Source organism: Schistocerca serialis, chromosome 1, assembly GCF_023864345.2.
Source record: "Schistocerca serialis cubense isolate TAMUIC-IGC-003099 chromosome 1, iqSchSeri2.2, whole genome shotgun sequence".
Lineage (NCBI taxonomy): Eukaryota > Metazoa > Arthropoda > Insecta > Orthoptera > Acrididae > Schistocerca > Schistocerca serialis.
In genome coordinates, this window is record NC_064638.1 from 448,630,748 (window position 1) to 448,642,735 (window position 11,988).

Below are 11,988 nucleotides of genomic sequence, written 5' to 3' on the forward strand. Positions count from 1 at the left end.
GTTCTTTTATGGAAATATTGTTGAACGAGTCAGTTTAAAGGATATGTTTACATGATTAGTTTTCATACTACAAATTATTTTTTAGTCCTGTTCTTGGAGCCGGCCGCGGTGGCCGAGCGGTTCTAGACGCTGCAGTCCGGAACCGCCCGACTGCTACTGTCGCATGTTCGAATCCTGCCTCGGGCATGGATGTGAGTGATGTCCTTAGGTTAGTTAGGTTTAAGTAGTTCTAAGTTCTAGGGGACTGATGACCTCAGATGTTAAGTCCCATACTACTCAGAGCCGTTTGAACAATTTTGAACCTGCTCTTGGAGCTGCACTTAAAGACAAAGTGCGGTACTTTTTTTACACGCTTCCTGTTTTTAAATAGAAATCCGCCAGCGGAGTAGAAAGAGTGTTAAGAGAAATGATCTTAGGATAGTTTTTAAAACGTGCTTTGCTACCTGTCAATCATTTTAGGTTGTTGGGAAAATGAACAAGAACTTTCATTATTGCATTTTGAACTCCCTCTGAGCCAATGACACTTTTAATAGAGTGTAATGAAGATCATCTTCTCGTCTAGTGTTGTAGATATGGACAACACTTTTATTCTCAAATTGTTATGGTTTATTTATGACAAATTATGTCAGCGAATATATGTATTGTTATGGTGCCCAACCCCTTCAAGAGATACCTACATGCTAACTGTAGGCGAAAACCATACATTATTCTTACTGATCACTTTTGTGCTTCAGTACATGCTTTCTAAGTGATAAGTTACTCCAGAAAATTTAACCGTAAAATGTTACTGAGTAGAAATGTACAAAAATATGTCAGAAGATTGATTCGTTTGTTTTCAAGACTAGTAATTATAAGGAGACCAAAGTAGCTGCACTTAAATCTTTGAGAAGTTCAGTAATATGCTGCTTACAGTTCAGTTTTTTATCAAATGTACACCAGAAATTTTGAGCCGTCTACAACGATTATTGACGCCCGTTCATGTGCTGCATCAACTGTCGTATAGCTCTGTTGTACAGATTTGAATATAGTGTGTTCTCTCCAAACTTAGGGAGAGTCCGTTTTCAGAGAACCACTTCATAATTCTATGAAACGCTTAATTAATTCTGTGGCCTTCTCTCTAATGGAATTTATTACAACACTAGTAACGTCTGCTTTTTAAATGTTTAGTAGAAGGTCATTCATGAGTACAAGGAACAGGAGTATACACAGCATTAAACCCTTTGGGACTCTCTTTGCGATTAATCCCCAGTCACTAAAACTTTCTACCATTCCAATACGGCTTGAATCATTTGACACTTCTTGCTTTCTGTTAATTGAGTATGATTGAAACCAGCTGTGTATAAAGCTATCTTTTGCATACACCCTGAGTTTCGCTTATAGTGTGACATGATCTCCACAATGAAACACTTTGAAAAGATCACAAAAATTGCAACTGCCCATATTTTATCATTTAAGGCTTGTAATACTTTATTAGTGAACGTGCAAATAGCATTCTCAGTCGAACAACCCTTACAGAAACCAGACTCTGATATGCTATGTAAATTGCTTCTACTTGTATGTGATACGACTATTGGGTACATTACTTTTTCGAATACTCTGGAAAAAGGTGTCAGTAAGGAAATAGGATGATAAGTATGTCTTCCTTAACGCCTCTCTTATGAAAAGGTTTAACAACTGCATGATTTAATCTGCCTGAAAAAATTCCCTTTGTCAGTAATGCATTACATATATCACTAAGGTCTTTACTCATTAAGTTAGAAAATTTTTTCAAAATTCTGTTTGATAATACAACAATACCATATGACCAATTTTTTTAGAATTTTTAGATTTCTATTACTTTCAGCAAATAATTGTGGTGCTACTTCCAGTTCCTTAATGATGTTTTTAATATATTCTCTTCAACTGAACTATTTTATTTTAATATATTCCCTTCTGTTGTATTATTTAATCCTATTCTTGCTGCCCCATTTAGGAAGTGATTGTTAAAAGTACTCACAACTGGTGAACTATCAGTTACAACATTGTCATTCAGTTTACTTGTTACAGTTTGCTGTACGCTGACTGGCTGTTTTGTCTCACATTTAACAATACCCTATAGAGTTTTCTTCTTATTATCCACACTATTAATTTCTGTTGGGATGTATTTATTCCCTGGCGTATGATTGTCTATCCTTAAAATATTACGGTATTTCTGATAGACTGCAGGTACTGTTGTATATTGATTTATTGTGGCATTCATACAAATTACCTGTTCCTGTTGTATGAGATTTTAATTGTTTTAGTTATCCATAGTTTATTTGTTTGTTAATAGATTATCTGGATAATGGGTTAGAAAAGCAATTCTCAAAACTGAATGTGACATTAGCATGTGTTTCGATATATACCCCCCCCCCTTCCCAGTTCCTTTAAATTACTCTGAAAATATTTATCCAATCTTATTAATAAGCTTCACTGTTTAGTATTAACCTACCTCAGGGCTATAAGGCGCTGTATTGGTTATTTACATTAATTTTGCATAATGATCAGATAGTTCATTGACTACTGGGTACACATTAATTACTTCAGCCCGAGCAATAACTATGAAAATTTTATCACTCAGTGTTAGATGCCTTGCTGTGGATGAATTAGGAAACTGACTTCTGAAATTAGATAGATACAGAAAATAATGGTTCCATTTTCATTTTTCCTGTCTGTATCTTTTAAGATGTCCACTTTTAAATCTCCACAATCTACTAACTGTGTTTTCTTGTCTAACAGAAAACTCAACACTGCTTCTATATTTCTCATAAATAGTTAAAGTTTCGAGGAGGGGATCTGTATATTGTTACAGTTACCAGATAAATATTTTGCAGTAACAATTCACAGGCATATGATTCTGTTCCTTTCAGTATTTTTTACTTTGTGTTCAGTGTTTGCATATGTTACCAATATTATCTCTAGACGAAAGTAATGCTAGTCTTTAGTCCATGATATTTCATTTATCCATCCCTATGGTTATGTGGTTCTTAGAGAGGCACAGAACAGTGATCAGTTCAGAATTTTCTACATCTCCTGGTCATACAAGAAGTTTATGTATCTTGTTTTCCAACCCCATAATGTTCTGCTGAAATAAATTAATTTTATTCTTCTGGATACTTTTACATATATTGTGGTCCTACTCTGTTCCAATTTCTTTAAATACTGATTCTAACATAAAAAATATGCCTCTCTGATTTCAGCAATTACTGGGATTTTGTCGTGCGTGCTTCTGGCGCCCCTTACACTTTCTGAAATGTTTCCATAATCAGCCCTCACCCTTCCTAATCAGGCCATGAATTGTGTATACCCATCCCCCAATTGCAGCAACAGCCGTGGCATATATATGCGTGTTTCAGCCAAAAACATTCCACTAAGCTCTTTGTTTGCGTGGTTAATGGCTGTGTTAACGCAGGGCTGGTCATGGCACTGTAAAATCCAATACTGGCGTGTACTCCTCCTGTTTCTTCCAGGTCACATTTAATATTGAAACCAAAATTGATAGCCAGGCTGTTATTCGCCCCTCCCACAACAAGTATCTGATTCTCTTCATCAAAAATCTCTGTACAAGGCCCCCACGAGCTTTGTCAACTGGCTAAGCTTGGTGCTGGATTTCAAGATGCTTGTGATCCCTGGTGTTCTACTCCCATCTTTTTGTGTGGCATCTAGCTTACACCCAACCTGTCAACATGACTTTTCTTTGAACCTAGCCTTAAAGTTGTTTCTACGATTCCAGTGCAATCTTCTTTGCTCAAAAACTGGCTGACGCTCTTCTCTTGTTTCAGATAGCAAGAGCAACTGATTGCTGACTGAATCTGAAAAGCTATTTCTGAGGTTTTCTCCTTTTGTCAATTACCTGTCACCTGCTCCCAGCTCCCATTGTCTCTATCCTTGTCACCACCACATCTGATTCTGCCTGAAGAGCACAAATTTTTCTTCATTCTTCTACGACTTTCTTGACTCGACTAAATGATCTACAACTCCATGGGAGACTCCTATCTGACACTTTAAAGGTTTCTGCGCTGCAATCAATCCCAGTGAAACACTAGCCCACAGTCCTGACATGTTTCTCTCATACCTACTAACCCACAGCATCATTCACATTCTCACCCATGACGCTACTTTTACACTCACCTAACACTCACTACCACACATTTAAATTAAAATAAAGTAATGGTTTGCGGAAACTTGTCTTTCGCTGCTGTTGAGTTAACTTCTAGGTGACGGGCAGATGTATAAAACTAGAATATAAACACAAGCTGCGACATCGTCGCGAAAAATCACAGTGACCCGTATATGAAATGATAATTGAATAGACACCCTAGCTGCAAGCAGGCGTTGATACACTTCATTGGGGACATGTTGAAAATGTGTGCCCCGACCGGGACTCGAACCCGGGATCTCCTGCTTACATGGCAGACGCTCTATCCATCTGAGCCACTGCGGGCACAGAGGATAATGCGTCTGCAGGGACTTATCCCTTGCACGCTCCCCGTGAGATCCACATTCCCAACATGTCCACACCACTACATTCGTAGTGCGCCTAATAGTGGACATGTTGGGAATGTGGATCTCACGGGCAGCGTGCAAGGGATAAGTCCCTGCAGACGCATTATCCTCTGTGCCCGCAGTGGCTCAGATGGATAGAGCGTCTGCCATGTAAGCAGGAGATCCCGGGTTCGAGTCCCGGTCGGGGCACATATTTTCAACATGTCCCCAATGAAGTGTATCAACGCCTGCTTGCAGATAGGGTGTCTATTTAAATATCATTTCATTTCTAGCAACGCTGCATGGTCATCCACGGTAACTGTTCTTTCGGGAACAGATACTACCGTCATATATAGTTAATGACCCGTATATGTAATAAGTTTCCTTTAATTTACGTCTATGGTCACAATCTTTTCTGTTTAACAGATTACCGGTTTCGGTCTTTAATGACCATCATCAGATCTGTCTCATAAAAACAAATTCCTAATGCACTGCAGCCATAGTGGCATAGTCAACTGTTAAATGCGGTATCAGCACCAGCATCGTCAAATACATATATATCACATCACATGCACGAGTCATGTTGTCAGTAAAACTACTGTTTAAAAAACATTATGGCTGCATTGCATTAGGACTTTGTTTTTATGAAACAGATCTGATGATGGTCATTAAAGACCGAAACCGGTAATCTGTTAAACAGAAAAGATTGTGACTGTAGACGCAAATTAAAGGAAACTTATAGAATATAAACGACAAACGGGTGTTCGCTGAACACAAGCTTTAAACCAAAGAAGATACGCAACGAATGGAAACTAAAAAAACGCACGATATTTTTAATAACAGTGTTGAATAGGCCCTAGCTGGAAATTATGAAAAGCACTCCTTTGTACCCAAAACAACACGAACCGCTTGAAGAATTCAGATTACGTCCTTCTCTTCTATACGCACGTTATTCGCAGTTTTGATAGAACAAAATGGCTCTCATGGATAGTCAAGAACGTAGTAAATATCTCGTGTTCTGGTAACTCGTTCATCTTCTTACTCGACGCATGATAGCAGCGAAGAACGGCTGTGGCGGAGGCTGAGAAGAAGCCTCGTTCATCCATTGCCATGGTGCTGGTAGTTGCTCAACATTATAGACAATCATTATGAAATACGGATGAAAGGCAGATCACACGAGTACTGTGACTGTTCGGAACTTCGAGGTGAGGTGCAATCGGCAGAACAGGGCAGCTTAATATTGCAAATAAGAGGCGAAGATCCTTATTTGAATCACTGTAGCGCTCAGTGTTAACATTTATAATTATCTTATGAACGAAGAAGGTTTTACATTTATTTAAAAAGGTTGTTTATTTCAGCTTTGTAACCTCTGACGTATACCTCTAAAATTTCCACAGACTGGCTTATTTTACCATTATTTTCATATTAACATGCTTTCAGTTTCCGATGATAAGCAGGGACACTGCTAAACATACATTAATTTTTTACCGGTCTGGAGTGTGTTTGTCTCTTGGTGGCACATATTACTGTATCGATTATGCGAGGTAACTAATTCGGAGACAACGTGAAACTAGAAAGTTTATATCAGTGACGAAGGTAATTTAATTTAGTGGAATTGTACGAGTAATTCCGTTCAAAATAAATGCCTACGTCTGATACTCAAATTAGATATAAATGTTGAATTTTAGTACTAAATTACTTTGCTTACATAATAATGACTATGTGACACTGTACCTCAAAGACCTTGCAACTGATACTGATAAGAATGAACTTGACACTGATCAGTTCAATTTACTACAAGTTTTACCACAACAACTTAACTACGCCGAACTCAGTACTGCAATTGCAAAAAAGTGGAGAAAGAACAAAAACTTTCTGAAGTGTGTTTACAAAACCGTGTAAACTGATGCACTTAGTTGATCTCGGTAACATTTGTGGGAGAGCATGGAAGGAAACACGGGAAAGTCAAAATTCTGGGAAAGGTAATTCGAACCTTGTCCATTCGTCCCAGAATTTTACCCGTAAACGTTGCCTTACTATCGGAAATCATTGCTGTCCACTGTAGCATACAGGTAAACGTTACTCAGAAACCATACGCTTCTTTCTACTTCTTATTTTTCGTTTCTTTTTCTTCTTATTTCCTACGTTTTCGCTGGAATGGCTTGCTGTTTGATTTAAGACAGAGACGTGTACAGGTTCTTTGAGAAACGTTCCAGTAAGATCGAAGCTTTCGAGAAAGCAACATGCAAAATACCATGGGGAATTAGTACTTTATATAACATAGCGTTCTTCAAACACTATATCTTAAATAAAATCAAAGAAAGTAATATTACAAGGGTTGCTCATAAAGAACACATTCCCTACGAACGTAAAGGAGGTATTTTTTTCCATAAACATTATTTCGGCGTATCTGCCCACAATAAACGTCACAACAGACTCTGAGTTGTAAGTGCATCATTTTCATCTCTAAATCCTTTTCATAATAGACTCAGACAGAAATCTATACCGAAAATCTTGATTCACAAGCCTCACATTACACAGGGACTAACAGCAAAATAGGGGAAACGAGTATCGAAGATTAACACGTCGCTGTTAGTTAAAGGATCATCGAACAACGTAGCGAAAATTTTAAGAAAAGATAAACGAAGATTATAGATCACGAGAGAACAAGCACTAACTCAGGTGTAAAGCGATGTGGGAGGAAATCAGCCGTGATATTGCTGAGGGGAGCGTCTGGGTTAATCTGGCTAGCTGGACAGTTCAATGAGTGCCCAGAATCGTTTCAGGTCACTCAGTGAGCATTTCAAACAGTTTTCAGGCTAGGGACCAACTATTAGAAGTACGCAAATGCAATACGCCCAGTCCGTTAGCCCATTGTTTGTCTACTGCGAGATATCAGATCGTAAAGGCGACGGGCGTTGCCATCGGAAGACCTTGCTCGCAGGGTGTGGTCACGATTGTGGCTTTAGTGCCGCCGCGCCCTTGGGACCCTTTTTTTTACATCGGGGAATACATTACACGTCAGAGGTGGATACACCCTCGAGCGACCGAGAAAAACACCTAACTACAGATATCAATGAAAGTGTTTTTTCTCAGTTTACTTGACTGGTAAAAAACCAAGTCTGTTCAGTGCCTTAAAACTGCTGTAATACTCACTTAACCAGACATGCACGCACACACGCACAAGTGCGGATGTGCACACCTTCACACGCTTGTTGATTCTTAACTTTGTAACGTGCTCCCATTATCCTCTCGCTGGATAAAAGCCTGATCCTCCTCCTTACTTGCCGGCTGTAGAGGGAGCGGGCAAGAAACTTTAACTGATGCTAAGATCCTGATCTGCCAGGTTTAGGAAGTGTCTGTGATGGCTCAGGTTAACAAAAAACCAAAGACCCATTTCGACGTTTCTGCCTTATTTGCACAAAGTATCGGCCTTGACAGTCATTAGTTTCTTTAAAAACCACGTACCAGTAATATACTGGTGGCTCTACACATAATACAAATCACAGTAGGACATTCTGCATAACTAACGACCCATACCAGCGTAGCCTGCTTCGAACCTCGAAGAACGTCTTCTAGACGCACCCAAATACCGACACGCTCTCAACCACAGGCCTACTAAAAAAAAAAAAAAAAAAAAAAAAAAAAAAAAAAAAAAAAAATTCCTGCGTGTTCGTGCACGCAAAACCAAAACTGTTGTTGCCGCAAGAGAAATATAATGTACTCTTAGAATCAGATAGCAGTAAAAGAATCTTAACATATATATGTACATAAAGCAATTAATAGATACAAAAATGAGATCTGTGAAATACATATACGTTTATCTCACAGCTTCTTGTTACGTTATATGTTATTGTATGCTTGCCACATTTCGTATTTCTATTGCTTTACACTATTTAAATCTATTTAAATGCACACTAATTAAATGTTTACAGAACGTGTTGATTACCAAAATAGCATGCAGTTCGAATAAAACCTTTGTTTATCAATTTAGATGATTTGGATCGTTATTAAATAACAAAAACGTCAAAGGTCACGCTTGTGACCGACGTCTTTTGAGCAATACAACTCTCATGGCGTGCTTTTTTATCAGTAGGTATCATTATCAAAGAATAACTCAGATTGCGTTTTATTATTGGCAGCACGCTTAAGTAAAATGTCTTGACTTTTTATGGGCCTGATGATGATCGGTGTGATCGAACCTGATGGTGAATAAAATAATTTTATTTAAGCAGCAGGCCTCTACAGTGATCATGATATACATTATTTACAAGCTGTCGGATTACATCGCCATCTCCGTAGAGTTATTTAAACTATCCGACGATTTTGTGCAAAATTTTACGTCTCTGTACAACAACAACGACCATGAGCGGATTTGTTGTTCACAGTTCAAGCTAACGTTGGTTTTTGTGAATTCACTGATTTTATTCACAATTCCTTCATAAATAAACAAGAGCTGATTTACATGTTCTTATACGCCACCCTTATTCTGCATGAATGTTTCTCACAGGCTTCATGACGAAAAATCCAGTCTCGAAGTAGTTAAAGAAAATTTTCAGTGATCTTTAGTTGTCATGAGATGTCTAATTACTGCTGTTCTCAATCTTGGTAACTTGTGTGCCATTCTTGTGGAGATTTTTCGTTGCTTTTACCTTCATCCTTCTATTAACCTCCAGCCTCCTTACAGTTACCAAAGTTGACAGTGTGTATGAGTTATTGCGATTACGGCTATAGTAGCTAGCTGTATCTTCGGACATTCTGTTAGTGAATTTGAGTCTCCTTAAGACTTATATTATCTTTACTGTCATAGTTTGTAGAGTACGATTTGCATGTTTGTTGATTCGCAGTCAGAACTTTCTGTTATTTGTCAGTCGTTGAACCGTCAGTGTATAAAAGCTCATTCTTGTTGTGGGCCTTTATATATATATATATATATATATATATATATATATATATATATATATATATATATATATGTTAGCGTTTCTGTTTTTTTAACCTAGTCTCGAAAATTTTTGGACTGACGGGGTATGAATAAGTAGCCTGGACTGACGGGATATGAACAAGTGACCTTTATGGAAATATAATAGTGCGTAATTTATACCTCTTTAGAAAAGACTTCATAGCCTGTCAGTCCAGAAAGTTTCGAGATTGGATTTTAAAAAATTGGAACGTTAAAATGGTGCATTTAACGCTTCAGGGATTCAGCATATTCTCCTTCCACTTAAGCACAAAACACAGAACAGTCACCCAACCATGTGAAACTGTCAGGAAAGTTCTTCTTTGTAATCAACTCGAATGTCGTAATGGCCTGATTATCAGTTATATCGTCAAATCCTTGACGCTTCTTGTGAATTTAGAACCTTTGTCGTTTCATAGCAGGTTCGTACTGATAAGTCTCCTCTCGAATTGTGGTTATTCCCAAAAAAGAGTTTTCCGCGTTATGGATTTGAACCACTCGTCGTTGTTTTTATTCAGAGGTCAAGATTCGCACACTTTCCTCTTCTTCAGAGCATTCTGGAGAATGTCTTCAATATCTGATTAAAGTTGTTGCTGCATTTCGATTTGCGAGGCAACAACGTTGTCACACAACGGTCGCACATCTGCTACTTAACACTGTCTGCCCACAACTGACTGTCGAATGCACATCTGTTGCTTACAGGTGATGTCGCTTATAAGCCAGAAATAAAATCAGTCTCGGAATTTGCTGGACGGACGGTGTATTATTGTATAAATGACCCAATGATGATTTCAAGCGAATCTGAATGATCTGTGATTCATAGGCATGTCTTTAAAACTCCTTATGATCCGCTTAAGCTCTCTGAGACGTCTTGACAACAATTTTATTGTTCTAGTTTGCCACATACATTCCAACGTTATGTCATTCTCAAAGGCTGCAAACAAAAAGTATCAGTAAAAATACTAGACTTACTACATTTTCACCGATTAAGTGGAGCCATAATTTAGGAAATATGGGTTGAAGATTAACAAATGCTTAATGTCACTGTTATGACCCAGTTGAAATATGTCCAAATGGATATTTAGTATCTGGTCAACAACAGGCAAGTTCAAGATGACTTCAAGGGTTAAGGTTGATACATACAGAATAATCCGCTAGGATGTGCTAAGGCTGGGGTGTAATGAGGCCGTTGTTTGTCAGAAAAAAGTAAATGTTTACAAAAAGTAAGTCATGGAATGCAGTAATTACAGTGAACAACAGGTGTAGCTTATGTATTGCTATGTCTGCTACTATGAATAAAATTTCGTAACTGGAGGCAACTGAATAAGCGTTATACAGGGAAGGAATGGCTCAAACCAAATTTGTTCTCCAAGACGCAGACTTTGAAAATGGCATACATTAGTTAACCAGTACAAAGTAGTAACCATCCAGATAACATTTCATAAAACTAGTGTGAAGTTAACAACGACAATAACGGCACAATGACAGTTGTGCAACCTATCATACTTGGTTTACATTTCCATATTTTCAGATTCATGGAATTTGAGCTGATTCTTGACGATTGAAGTAAACGTATAATGAAACTTCTGTTGGCATTATCGTATAAGAAATTATTAAGTGGCATAACAAAAGGAGACAGGTGTGTTTCTGAGCGAGTGGCGAGTGAGGAGAAGGAGATGCATAAGGAAAATTCTTGGAACAGGATTGAAATTGGCGTACAATTAAAGTAATATTTTTCAAATCCTCTGTAGTCTTTTGACTATAAAATATATATTATAAAAACAGCACTGCTTATTATGATTTATTTATTTATTTATTGTTCTGTGGGACCACATTAAGGAGAAGTCTCCATGGTCATGGAACGAGTCAATACATGAAATTATAACACGATTGTAGAAACAGATAAAATGAAATATAAGAAACATATTCAGTTGTAGATTGTAGAAACAGATAAAAATGAAATATAAGAAACATATTCAGGCGACACGTCGTTAGTTTAAATAAAGAAAATAAAGAATGTAACACTGGAATTTGCTTAATTTTTTAGCTCTTCCAGGAGCTCCTCGACAGAATAGAAGGAGTGAGCCAGGAGGAAACTCTTCAGTTTAGACTTAAAAGCGTTTGGGCTACTGCTAAGATTTTTGAGTTCTTGTGGTAGCTTATTGAAAATGGATGCAGCAGAATACTGCACTCCTTTCTGCACAAGAGTCAAGGAAGTGCATTCCACATGCAGATTTGATTTCTGCCTAGTATTAACTAAGTGAAAGCTGCTAACTCTTGGGAATAAGCTAATATTGCTAACAACAAACGACATTAAAGAAAATATATACTGTGAGGGCAATGTCAAAATTCCCAGACTATTGAATAGGGGTCGACAAGAGGTTTTCGAACTTACACCACACATAGCTCGAACAGCCCGTTTTTGAGCCAAAAATACCCTTTTTGAATCAGAAGAATTACCCCAAAAAATAATACCATATGACATAAGCGTATGAAAATATGCGAAATAGACTACTTTTCGTGTT